Below are 15,053 nucleotides of genomic sequence, written 5' to 3'. Positions count from 1 at the left end.
TCTTGTAATAAAATTAGACAAATAGATAGAAATGAATGGAACCATAAAATCCTTCTGTTTGGTTTTATATATAACATAACTCAACATGAATCGAACCCTGGAGGGCATGTTGAGGTGTTCCTCAAAAAAAGAAAAAGAAAAAAAACACAATCACGGTGATCACATCCTCATGTCTATCCTATAGTAAGGCTTATCATATTGGAAAATACCTAAGCATAGAAGTAGTGAGGAAAGTGCAATGTTGATATTCAAACTCCAGGAAGTGAGGGAGGTCGAAATTGGTAGAGCACCAACCTAGGATCATACATGTGATATTTAGTGTAAAATGAACCAGATTGCGCCAGCAATTGCAGGTTAAAACTCTAAGTGTAGAGAATACCGGCGAGGGAAAATCAATTTCATGTTAGTGACTATGAAATCATGCCAGTCGGAAATAAATCCTAAATGAGAACCATAGCGTGTCATTAATTAAAACTCAAAAACCCATACCTAACCTGTCGAAGTTGGTTGTTGATGCTTACCTACATCCAAGCGAGAGAAGCACTGATTAGGTTCACATATGTTAAGGGTAATGGATTAAAAATATCCTAAAACCTCAATAGATAGAAAATAAGTTACCTGGGTGTGGGGAAGGTAGAGCTCAAGCGCGGTGAGGTTGCCATCATATATAAACCTGGTCCACTCCTGCATAGATACACAAAGACAAGCTATCCAATATAAAAACCTTTAAATGAAATGTGTCGAGTTTCAAAGAATAAAAAATGGAAAAGAAAATCGATTAAGAAATTACCTGCCACTAGTGTGAGTGAGGACATAACCAGACCCCAATTTGTCACTGCACTTGTGTGGGTGCTCATAGCTATTCATAAGGGGTAGGAACTCACCGAAGAGTGGGTAACAAAACTGTGATTGTTCTAGGCTGAGGGGATCTAGGTTTGTTACTAAGCAACAAAGCAGGAAGAGGCTCTAAGTGGTGCATAAATCCCCTAAATCAATCAAGAGACAACCTAGAACTTGAGAACGTCGTGAATCTGTGCCTAGAACATAAGGTAACAACATCCTATGTCAACAAAGGAGGGTGAGGGAAATGGAAATGAAAGTGAAACTAGGAGGAAGAGGAAGTTAGGGTTAGCTCAAATGCATACAAGTCATCAATCTGAAGCCAAGGGTAACCAACCTTAGATCTGCCCTTGAAAATTGTAATCTTGAATAACCATGCCATCATGTGCCTTTTCATAGGGGATGTGATGACAAGTAGATAGTGATATGGGTCTGTGTTGGGTCATTTTGTACTTGTCAAGCTTAAGAGGTGCCAGGGTGAGTAGGTGGATTACCACCTCACAATTAAATGTAATATAGTTAATACTTCCTCCCTCCAAAGGTAGAAGATGCACAGACCTTGTCTGATGGCATTCAATTACCAGATATGCAACCAGTACATTAAATCCCGGGGAGTTCGGTTGGTGGAAACAATTTAATGTAGCTTGAGGCGGCTATGGTATAGTTTAAATGAATAAGTTGCGTTCATGAAAAATATTACAAATATATGTGTACTAATGGCATAATGGTGAGCGATATTGACCATTATTATCTTGGACTATGCAATTTAGATGTTTAGAAAAAAAAAATCAAATGTGTGGTGTATGGTCGAGCTATGTTACACATTAGACCATGTTTGAAAATGATTATAAACCAAGGGGATTTATATTAGACGTGAGCATTAATATTATAAACCCTATGAATAATATTAAACCATAGGAATAACAACCCTTATATTTATAAACTCAAGGGAATGATACTATAAACCAGAGGGAATACTAAACCAAAGGGATTAATACTAAAAACCCAAGGGCTAAATATTATCAGCCGAAGGTATATAAACCATAAGATAAGTATTGTAAACCCTAAAATAAACATGGCTAGCCATGGTTTACCATAGTTGATTTTCATATTGAGACAATCTTTGTCACAATGTGTCATTCAACCACGGTGGACCATAGTTGATTTTCATATTGAGACAATATTTGTCACATTGTGACATTGGACCATGGTTGATCACTGTTGATCATGATTATAAACCCAAAGAATTTATATTAAGCTTTATTATTAATATTATAAACCATATGAATAATATTATACCATAGGAATATGAACCCTTATATTAATAAACCCAAGGGATTAGTTCTAAAATCCAAATGTTTCATAAACCTAAGGGAAAAATAGTAAACCCATGGGAGTAATCTTAGAAACTTAAGGTATATAAACCCTAAAATAAACATGGTTCACTATGGTTCACTATAAAGTCCCTTGAGGTTTAAAACCTCAAGGGACTATAAACCCAAGGTATATAAGCCCTAAGATAAATATTATAAACCTTTAAATAAACATGTTTGGTCATGCTTGACGATGGTCTATTTTCATATCGAGATAATATTTGTCATAATGTGGCATTTGACCATAACTGACCATATTTCAACCCTTATATTAATAAATTGACTGGATTGATTTATAAACCCAAGGAAATAATAAACTCAAAGGATAAATATTAAAACTCTAAGGGATTATGAACCCTAGATAATAACATTGAACCCAAATCATTAATATTATATACCAACATATATAAACCCTAAAATAAATATTATAAACCCTAAACTAAACATGGTTGACCATGGTTTATTTCTATATTGAGACAATCCCTGCCACAATGAAACATTGTACCATGGTTGACTCCGCTTGACCATGATTGATTTTCATGTGGAGACAATGTTTGTCACAATGTGACATTAGACAATGGCTTATTTTTATATTGAGGAAACCTTTGTCACAATGCAAAGTTCAACCATGGTTTACCATAAGGCGGAGAAACATTGTGGTCTGACTTGGTGCAAGAAGAGATAAGGCAAAGCACCAAAGATGGAACCTCATCCAAGAATGATAATAAGAATAATTGTGCCTTAGCTAGAAATTAAACGAAAGGGAAAGAAAATAAATTCCAATCCAAAGGAGATTCTATTTACGGTGGAAAGAATAAGGACTTATCGAAGCTTGAATGTTTTCATTGTCATGAGCTGGGACACTACGCCACAAAGTGTCTGCACAAGAAGGTCATATTTCACCCTCATTGCATGCATGGTGACATTGGTGATGGGTAGTGTGTGGTATGTCGATAGTGGAGCCTCATTCCATATGACTGACAACAAAGATTTTTTCAGTTACTTGGGGGAGAAGGTATAATTCAACCAACATCGATACTATTTCCTTTCAGAGGGAGTTTAGCTCTCCTCTCACATTAAAATATTTCATGTATGTTTTTGGTTTCAAGAGGAATTTAGTCTCACTTGCTATGTTTGAGGATCGTGGCTACGATGTGATATTTAGCAAAGGGAAGGCTTTCCTTCATCACATAGGCATAGGAAAAGTGAAGCAGAACAAGGTTCACATGAAGAACATCTACAAATTCGATTTAGAAGATTGTGCCACTTTGAGGAAAAAAGAAGAGAAGGTGCAAAGCTAAGACATGAATTCATTATGGCATAGAAGTTAGGCCACTTACATCACTGAGCTTTGAAGATGATGCAACAAATTTCTACAGGACTACCCAAGGGTGTAGTAAACCAGAGAGATACAACAAAGGGTGTAAATTGGGGAAGTACACACAAGCCACCTTTCATGATAAGGATAGTCGAGTGCAATCGATCTATGGAACAATTCACTTAGATGTGTGTGTACCATTCTTGACACTCGACACGGCCAATTGTAGGCATTATGTAATATTTGTAGATGATTTCTGATGTAAGTGCTTGATTTTCTTCATGCAAAAGGAAGATCGGACGTTCTCTAAATTTTTTAAATTTAAAGAACTTGTTGAGGAAGACACTAGTAGGAAAGTGAAGGCTCTCAAGAGTGATAATGGTGGAGAATATGTGTCAAATGAATTCAAGAAATTCTTTGCATCAGAAGGCATACTATGGGAATTAATAGCACCCCATAACCCACAACATAATGGGGTGTCTGAAAGGAAGAACGAAGGTATTGTGGGAGATGCATGAGCAATGCTACATGACCAGGGCCTACCTTTTCACTTGTGGGCTGAAGAATGTGACATAATAGTATATGTGAAGAATAGGATTCCTCATCAGATTCTCAAGATAAGTACACCAGAATAAGTTAGGAAACAATGCAAGAAATTAGGGACTTAGACAAGCAGAAAATTGGTTAAGTATTGGCCTAGGATTGTTTAGGAAGCAGTGAGATATATAGAGATCGTGCATAGGTTTCTTGGGCTTGAGCAAAGCATTGTAATCTTCTCATATTTTCTGACTTATTCAATAGACAAATGGGAGGGTTTTTAGTTGTGGCTTTCTTAAGGAAATCATTGTGTAATATGTTGATTGAATTTTTTCTTTTGTATGCTTCATGATTTCTCGATCGATTAATTGTTTTTGCTGATGAGTAGAGTATATTCAAGTCCTTCTTTTTAGAAAATCACATAAGCAATTTTAATATAAAAGGAATTTCTACATAGTTTATATTCTAATGTTCATCATATTTCATGCATCATACTCTACATTGTATCTTCTTTATTTTTTAGAAAAGGAACTCACTATTAATGGTAAGAAGTAGGAATTGAAGAAAGAGGAGAACAATAATACTGGAGTGACGAAATTCAAATTAAATAGAGATAGAAGAGAATTGGTCTAGTGGTACCTATAGATCCAATATCGTACATAAGACATAGACATAGAGACTGATGGTCAAGCCTTCAGAGTTGGTGAATTCACGTGCAATTCCTTGGCAACGCAATGATAATGTTTTGAAGTGATGAAGAAATATTTCATGTGTAAATTGTACTCCAACCAATATTAAATTGGAAACTCATATTGTAATACTTGACATTTTATATAACAATATTTATGTGGTTGAATTTATTTATAATTGTACTTGATATTATTTAGTATTGTAATTAACATATGTAACTTTGCATTTTAATATTAGATGAACATGTACTTTGTATGACATTTTTTTTTTCAATTTAGTTGCAAAATCATACTAATTAATTTATTTTGACTAATAATTAACACATAAAATCAATATAAAACTACTAAATTAGTAGTTTATTTTAATTAATGATGAACACAAATAAAATGAATATACGACTAATTTTTTTTCTTATAATTATTGTTAATGAAAGTAAATGAAATGGCTATAAACCACCAAAGAAGTCATTTATATAATGGATATGAAACTACAAAAAAAATAAAAATGACTACTGAAAATGATAAGTTTGTGATTACAAATGACAACTAAATTTTTCATATATACGACTATTAGTAGCTAATTTACAGTATCTTATAACATGAAAAAAATTTAGTCGTATTTTTTTAGTCATTAATTGGTTTCAAACGATGACTAAGATTTGTATATATATGACTATTAGTAGCTAATTTACAGTATCTTATAACATGACAAACATTTTGGTCATATTTCTTTGGTCATTAATTGGTTTTCTTGGGTGATCATTTAGTAATATATTTTGTTGTATATTTGGTCATTAATTGTGCTAATTAAAGACTAAATCAATGACTAAATTAATGACCCAATTTATGACTAAATATACTACTGGACAATAAAATTGAGACAACCAATCAATGACTAATCTAAAAACAACTAAAGTTGGTTGCGTGATAAGATATTGTAAATTAGCTACTATTGGTCACCGACTGAAAATAGTTTTTTATGTGTAAATTTTAGTCCTTTTGTAGTAACTAATTAGCCATTTTGTACTAGTGATGGAGAATAACCTTAACATTTTCTCCAAATACCTTGGAATTATTGTTGATAACATTTTGGAGATATGATAGAGTAAAGGAAACAGATGGTTGAACGTTTAATGAAAAAAGTTACACAATTACACATCATTGTCTCACTTTTAGAAATTTTTTCCTGCTATTAGAGATGATCACTTTACTAGGTTTCCCTGAGATACCTCCATGTTTAATGTCATTTCCTTCTAAGGAAAATGATATGAAAATATCTTAAAAGTTAAGGGTCACTATTACCAATGATTGTAACCATTTGACCCCTAGTACAACATTAGCAAAACCCTTTTGGATTCTAATCATGAGATTATCCAACAAATACTCCCCCATATTTAGTTTAAACTTAAGTCACTTCCCTAAAAAAATTATGGTACTTCCATGTAGAATTATTACAAGAAATTGTGGGGCTATAATTACAAATAGTAAATATTTTCCAATTTCTAATTGATGAACTTATGGGTAATACTTGAACCAATTAACATCATTACCATTCTCTTTATGATATGCCCTTTCATTTTGTGGATTTTTCAAGTACTCATGTTATCTAATGCATGAGAATATATTATTGAAGTAGTCCCATATAAATTTAAATATTGTGATGTTCCAATTCTTGGTATTCTTCATCTTCTTTATCTAAGTAGAATTATGTATTTTCACTATACTTATGTCCCTTACTATACCTGTTTTCATACTTGAAACATAGTCCTTTTCCTCTTGTTTCATTGATGTTCCGAGGTGTCAACCTTGTAAATTTAGTTGAGGGAGCATGATTTTAGTTGTAGTTATTAGTTCTCAATATTCCAGTGACTATATTATAACTTTCAATTTTCCTTGGTAGATTGAAAGCATGTTGTGGAAATTTAGATTGAAAGAGACACACTTCATGCTCAATGATTTATTTTAAGGTTCCCATAAATAGCTCTAAAAAATAATCCTCTTAAATGGTATTTACATTGAGACTCAACTTTTTCAATTGTTGAATGTGATCTAAAGAATGAATTTCACTTAATGTTCCCATAGTATTCTATCAATTCTTCTATAAAAATGGAGTAATATATAACATAATAATGTTTCCTTTTATAAATCAATTGAAACATTACATTTTCATATGATTCTAAGAACATTGTTGCAATATTTACATTCTGTAGTGATGCCACTCGGTGTAGATCAAAGTATGCTCCATCTAAAATATATATGTTATTGTAAATTTCCTTACATCTATATTCAAAATGTAGTAGTTCCTTGGTGTTGACCTGAATACCAAATGATGAGGATATTGGAGTGAAAAATCATGACTATTGTTCTACAACTCAATATTTTAACTCTGCAATTATTAAAAAATAATCCTCATACGTGTTTCATTTACAACAAAATTTTTCTCCTTATTTTCATGATTTCCTTAAATACCAACATCTCTTTTAGGTATCCTCTCGAAGGTGATCCTTTCCATGGTTATCATGGATATTTGTATTTCTTTTCATCTTATTTTTTTTATTCTACATTTTATCCTTCGATTCTTTTTTTATTTTTTCTTGAAACTTTGATCAATCCATCATTTTTAACAAACTACCATCTATTTCATTATCTTTTTATCTAACTGGGAGAACCTAACTTAAAAGTTTTCACTTCCTTCATAATTATGGTATGTGCCTTCAAGATGTTTAAATTTTGTAGTATCTTTCATTGTAGGCATGTTAGAAACTAACAATAGTACTCTTCTTCATCACAACTTTTAGTCACAAAAAAAATTAGACTTCTAATCAAAAGTTATGCCACTTGTAACACTAGTAGAAAATGATGAAATTAATGACTAGGTGACTAAAAAGGTTAGTCACTATAATTATTTCAAGTGAATTACTACTAAATTTGAGCAATTTTAAGTGACCAAACTAAAAATGACTAACTTAAATGACCAATTTAGCCTAGGGATAGAATATAAAACTAGATAACAACTGACTAAACCAAAAGTGACTAATTTAAATGACTAATTTAGTATAGGATTAAAAAATATGACTAGATAATAACTGACATAATTATTTCATGACAAAACTACCCTACAAGCCACCAATTTCTATCATATCTATGAGGTCAACAACAATTTGTGGTTCAATATATAGCTAATTTGGAGCAAACCTAGCTCTAGAGCCTAAGATTTTTTCCACCTCTAATGTTTATGGACAAAGAGATCAATTTCTAAAGCATGTGGGAGCCAAATTATCACCTTTCACATGTTGAATCCCTCTATTGAACATCATGGAAAATCTCCATAGATTAGCTATCCTTACTAGAACAAACATTTCACTAGAAATGATCATTAATCCTATGACATTACTACTTCACTATAATTTTTTACCACAAAGCCTATTTTGATGTCTACCCTTCTTGTTTCATGACAAGACTAACCTATAAGCCACCAAATTTCTATCATATCCATGAGGTCAACACCAATTTGTGGTTCAAGATATAACTAAGTTGGAACAAACTTAGCTCTAGAACCTATGTTATTTTTCCACCCCTAATGTTTATGGACAAAAAGATATCAATTTTCTAAAACATGCGAGAGCCAAAATATTACCTTTCCCATGTTGACTCCCTCTATTGAACACCATAAGAAAATTTCCATAAATTAATTATCCTTATTAAAACAAACAACTATTTGGAAACGTTGATTGATCATTACCATAACATTACTATTTTTCTACACTTTTTAACCACACAAAACTTGTTTTGATATCACCCTAATTCACTTTTGATAAATCCACCAAAATACCCTCAAATAATATTTGGTGACACAAATACCTAACAATTTTCATACCATTAACAATTATTTATAATCATAAATACCTCCCATTAAACAAAAGAAAAGACTCAACATTTTATTTAATGAAATTTAATTCCCCTTAGCATTCTCCATGGTGACATATTTTTCCATCATGTGGTCCCTTCTTTCATTTCCTTATAATTTGCACTTGTGCAGAGAGAGGTTTTGGGATTTTGGTAGCAGGTTCATTTCAGTAGCATAAGAAGAAGTAGAAGCAGCAATGGAGAGATTGCAAAGGATATTTTTTGTAGCAGGTTCATTTCAGTAGCATAAAAGAAGAAAAAGTAGCAATGGAGAGATTGCAAAGTGTTAGAACTCTCGACACCACATATCTCCACAATGGTATGATATTGTCCACTTTGGGCCTAAGCCCTCATGGATTTGCTTTTGGACTTACCCCAAAAGGCCTCATACCAATGGAGATATTTGTCCATCCTTATATACCCATGATCCTCCCCACTTCTAGTCAATGTGGGACTATTTGGTCGTATACCCAACAATCCTCCCCTCGAACAAAGGACCATCGAGCCTCCCCTCAAACGATTATCCATCCGTCCACTCTCTACCAACCAGGATTCTCTGCTCCAATGCGTTGGAAGCGATACCACTTGTTAGAACTCTGGACACCACATATCTCCACAATGGTATGATATTGTCCACTTTGGGCCTAAGCCCTCATGGATTTGCTTTTGGACTTACCCCAAAAGGCCTCATGCCAATGGAGATATTTGTCCATCCTTATATACCCATGATCCTCCCCACTTCTAGTCAATGTGGGACTATTTGGTCGTATACCCAACACAAAGGATATTTTCAGGGGTAGGGGGCATGGGACTACCTACTATAAAAGGCCCTATGCTCAATTCATCTAAGCATGTATACATTTCTTCTCTTTCTCTCCTCAAAATGCTCAAACATGGAACATATTTCTCCTTTTGCCCTCTCAAGTAATCTAATTATTCGTTCATTCTCTCGTGGAAGATTTCTTGAAGATCTGAAAATATACCTTTTGTTGACATTATTGTGTCTTAGAGATTTATTATGAGATGGAAACATATAGTATATTCACATTATTTGAACCTACATTTGTTTTTGAGATTCAAGAAATCGAGAATACATTGAGACATATTTTACCATTTTCGGCTAGAACAAGGGTTCATTTAAAATTTCTAGGTTAAATAGTTAGACAATTCATCTTGCTTTTTCTTGGTGGCAAATCAAACTATGGTGCCAAGTCCTCTTTCCATTAATAAATTATATTCCGTGGAATGCCTATTAGAATATTTCTTTGACACGATGGTATTTTGTTGGTACTCTACTCACCTGGTGAAAACCAAGCCACGATAGTGATCGAAGGTACTGTATCAGTGTTCATAGATTGAGGAAATGTCCTTAACCTTTGTTATCCATACGACTCATTTATATCAAGAAGATATAACAGTTACACATTCACCAGATTGCAAGAACTAGAAGAGTTCTATCCCTGTCTTGGTAGGAATTTTTTACATTTAAAAGTTTATACACCAAATCCTAACTAACAACCAGCAATTACTAACTAATCCCCTGAAACAAGGAGTGATTTAATGAAGTGATTTCAATGGTATTGATCACATATTTAACATTATTCAATCTCAATGCAAAAGAGATAAATACCCAAGATTCTAAAATGAGCAATCCTAAACATAATAATACCCATATGCCTTATAAGAACCAAGTATCCCAACATATCATATAACCCCTGAAGAAGAGTGGTCTACTGTGCCCCTAAAGATCTGGGTTGTATTGTGGTGATGATTTAGTTAGTTTAATCAGTTGTTGCCTTTTCAATTTTCAATAGATAGTGTTAGTCTTTGGTTTATAATTCCAACATGAGGCGAATTAAATCTGAAAGGATTCAGCAACACTAAATGGATATGCCATTTATTGGCGCAAGTCCAAAAGGTGGAATCCAACCTAGTGCCATTTACCGGAAAAATGTTGAAAAATGTCAATACTTCTAGGGAACCTTTTTCCTTAGCAAGAATTCAAGCTTCCATATCTTACAGGCTCAAAGACTTGTAATTGGAAGGACAATACATACTTCTCTTTTAACCAATGACAGATGAATTCCACCATTCTCCAGTCCTTACAAAAGCACTCACATAAAATATGAGAGCAGAGGTTCAGGAAGACAATCACATGGCATAGTACTATCTAGAAACTCCTTCTTAAGCAGGAGAGGTACAATACAAGTGTTCAAATTTGCACTTCCACTTAAAAGAAAGATAATATTCACTCAAAAAATTTCTCTGTAAGATCACAAACAAAGAAACTAGTTATTCATAGTGTATATCCTTATCAGTAAATGCCTTATCTTGGATTGAATTACCCTGGCAACTATCTCATATTTAGCAATATCAGAAAATTCCTATCTGTTTGTCTTGTTATTTTTAAGATTCTCCAGCAACAAAGAAAGATTAATAGATTTAGATTTTAGCATTTCTAGTGATTTAAAACTAGAATGGCCTCCTAATGATGTTTCCCAATTGGTTCCCACCAAAAGTTGTAAGTTATGTTGATTTAATCTTGAAGAAAAACTTGAAGAAACAAATGTGGAACTTGATAGAATTGGACTCAATGGTGAAGTGGGATAAATTATTACGAGGCTTGCATGGAAAGTACTCCCAAAGTATCTTTATTTTTGTTTTAGTGGTTTGTTATTTTGCATTGAATTATGGGGTCTCCATCTTTTTATTGCATTTCAGTGTTATCTGGTTAAGCACATTTCGCTGAGCCTGTCATCTGACACCTTCTTAAACCTGACATTCTTGTTCAGCTTTCAGGAAGGAAGAAAACATTCTCAGCGTTCACGCCTTCAGGAAATATCCTTGCTCATATTTTTGGGCATGGGACCGTGCAGGAGGCTATAGCTAGCTAAATGGAAGCTCAAACTGAGGGTGCTTATAATGTTGGCATGTGCTATCGGGTGCTATGGGTGGTGGTGCCCCTATTTTCACTGGGTCAACTGAAACTCCTTTCTATGGCTATCAAACTAGAATTACAACCCATCATAGTTGGCGAGATCTCTACTTCTAGGGGACTAGGGGACTATATGATCTCTACAAATCCCAAACTCAATCGTTTCACTTATATATTGCTCAGGGCTTCTTGGATTTGGATTTGCTACCTTTGTTCCTGAGTAAGTTGTTGGATCATTCACTGGCTCTAGATCAATTGCACCTGGAACTGGACCTACTGCTTAAGCTACTGTGAAATCTATTGATTCTAGGTAAACTCGCTTTTGAACTGTTACCAAAATGAATTCTTGAATTTGTGCAAATTAATTATTTTAACCAACTGGTCCAACTGAACTATCACACCCAGGTTAAATAGTGTGGCATGCAACTCGTTATTGGGATCTATTGGCATAAAATCTATTATTACTTTTTGATTGGATATTGACAGATGGGTGAGGATTTTGTGCAATTATACTAGTTTCGAGCAAAAACTTAGTTTAGATGTACTGGGTTGTGGATGCTTATCAACAATTGCTTATTAGAAACATTTTATGACGTATGCCTTAAATTATTACATAAGTCATGCATTTATCCTCATTGTCTAACTCACGTAGTGCTCATGAATATTTTGTGTTTGATTTTTTAGCATTGCAAGAAATAGGTTCTGAGATACTTAGATATCAGTAAGGGGTCTTACAACTAGAAATGAATGTCTTTTTCTAGAGACTTGCCAATTTAGAATTTGGATTCAAGGTGCATAACCCCAGGTGGATGTGATCATATCTATCCTCAGCCTGGAATTAACATCCTTAACAGCTTCAATGCCATACCTTGTGTTGTGCCTTGTGGCCCTCTTTGGTTCACAGTTTTCATCTTTGCGATGTCTGAGATAATTGCAACTGTTACCACAGTGGCATGTCCACTTTCACAAATCTGTGAAATGTGTTAAGACATTTAACCCCTCAAAATCTTGCAGTGATACCTCTCAGTTAACTTAAGTACTCATTGGGCTATAGATAAAGGAATCTACAACAAAAGCAACTTGCATATCAAATAATCAAAACAAGAAAAATACATACAAAATATATATGTCTTTCTTACCTTAAAATATTTTCAGATTCTGTTTTCCCCTTCAACCTCATCAGAGGTGCAAAGCAACATAAAAATGCAGAATGATTGACTAAATAGGATCATAGAAGTATGCTTTCTTCAAAATCACTTGACCAAGTCACAAAAATCGTTTGAAGGGCAAAGAATTATATTTTCAATTTAGAAAATACAACTAAAGACAAGTTTCCATGAAGTGCAGACAAGGATATACACTACAAAAAATTTAGCCATTTAAACTGAAAGGAGACAGAAAATACTCTCTATCATCTCCTTCATAATACAAGTTCCTAAACTACCATAAGTAGCATGATCTCTTTGCTTTGGTTCATTTCATTTACAAAGAGAAACAAATGTGCATTCAAAATTATAGAAGTATTAGCATTCCATTTTCAATGGACTGCATTCTCAAATTCCTATAGTTAATTTTACATATTGTACTTATATGACTAACATTGATGTGCATACGTACAAGTCTACCCTAATCATAGTATGCAGTGATCCTAACAAGTCAATATGACTGAAATCTTCTGCAACCATCATTGGCAAGCTCAATGGAACTAAGCTATTTCCTTGAAGTTGTGTGCAGTGTTCTTCAACATCAACCTAAGCACAAATAATTATGAATGCAAGGTCATTTTAGTGGGCTTTTTGTAGGATATTAACAACAATATCAAGGGTATTTCTTGGAATAACCTCCATCAAAACTTGCACATCATACTCCCATTTGTTATAATTGTCATTGTGCAATAATACACGATATGGTGGAGATGTCTTCCTTGATTTTATTTTATTGTAGTGACAAGAAAATAGAAAGAGACTTAGAAGATGCATCGAAGGAATTGGAAATTCTAAAGACATCATATCTATTTCATTGAAAATGAAAATAAAATTCAAGTAAAATTCTAGTCACATACACTCTAATAGCCATGTCCTTCGAAGTAGATATCTTTATTTGACAAAAGTTCTACATAAGACAATACAATGAAAGTTTGAAACAAGAATCTATTCATAAGTCATCGTTCTATTTACCATAGATCAAACTTTGATTCTCGACCAGGTGTTGTTTTCTCAATTGTTGGTGTCTCTATCAATCCACTACCTTTTCCCCATGGTGAGGTTGATCTGATTGTAGAAAACACCCAAGTCATGCATGTCCCTTTTGACTGTGATATTTTTTCACCTTAGATACTTTACAAAGATGTTGTCTTGTGGTTGTTCTCCTTACATTTCCCTCTTTGTACATGTAGTAGCTCACATGTGCTTAATTGCTAATTTACCCATAAGGGAAAGCTAATTTATGTTGATATGATTGGGGATGGGGAAGAATTAATCTCGAAGGTATCAAAGTGGCCATCACTTTTGACCCTACTTGAGAGTACAAGCTCATATTGTATATAACAAGAGGACAACTTTAGAATCATGGGCCTCTTTCCATTATTCCTCTTTCATTGTTGTTTGTTTCCATGACCTTTTTTTCCTTTTCCGATTTCCATTGATTTTCAATTGGAGAATAGTTTGTGCATACCCAGTGATTGAAGGTGTGACTGGTAGTAAACTACGGTTGAAATTTCAGCCTTTGAGATGGACCAAGCTTTAGTTAGTGAAGAATAATCTCCTTAATGTTTTGATGCATGGGAGGGCTTTGTTGGGGCTACGGTTTGCATGTTGAAGGCATAAGAGAGAGAAATATTTCTATGACACATTTTAAAAAAACCAACAAGCGAAAGATCTCAAATGATTTTTCCATTCTTGTCTTTTATTTGCAGATCCTTTGGTAACTATATCAACAATTATTTAGGTTTTTGGCTGATATGATGATAATCAATGAGATCTTGCATGTATAGCTATTTTTGGGTTCTTACCTAGTAAGTTTGTTTATGTTATTATCATGTAACTAGATATTTGACAAGGCCTCTGACATAATAGGATTTGATGGACAACTACAATTTTGACCATATGCATTAAATATTTATGTCTTTCTATTTCATATTTAACCAGAAGCAAATAATAGTTTGAGGTAGTAGGGATTAATCAACTAAAGTGTGTAAACCTCCCCTCAAAGACTCTATTACTAGTAAAATATATCATATGGAATTGTAGAATATATGGGTGAATGCCATCTTCCAATTTTAAAAAATAGCTTTTACTCCTTGTGGTGTGGTTGGGATGGTGACTATCTAGCCATGGTGATAGCTACACCCATCAAGGTTTATCCCTTAAGCCATCACCTTTTCCTCTGATATTATGAGCTACTATATGCATGTTATATGCATGCACATGAGCTCATGCACAGAACAGGGTTTCGAG

General features: G+C 33.7%; 1 pseudogene; it reads right to left on the bottom strand.

Annotated features, from left to right (window-relative positions):
* Positions 1 to 13,254: 13,254 nt before the first annotated feature.
* LOC149140815 (ATP-dependent Clp protease adapter protein CLPS1, chloroplastic pseudogene) lies at positions 13,255 to 14,100 on the bottom strand (annotated as a pseudogene).
* Between the last annotated feature and the right edge of the window lie 953 nt (positions 14,101 to 15,053).

Source organism: Pinus tabuliformis, chromosome X (assembly GCF_031772625.1).
Source record: "Pinus tabuliformis cultivar Carrire ecotype Pingquan chromosome X, CPIR1, whole genome shotgun sequence".
NCBI classification, from domain to species: Eukaryota; Viridiplantae; Streptophyta; class Pinopsida; order Pinales; family Pinaceae; genus Pinus; species Pinus tabuliformis.
The sequence above is the reverse complement of the archived record's forward strand: the minus strand, read 5'-3'. Positions and strand labels throughout refer to the sequence as shown.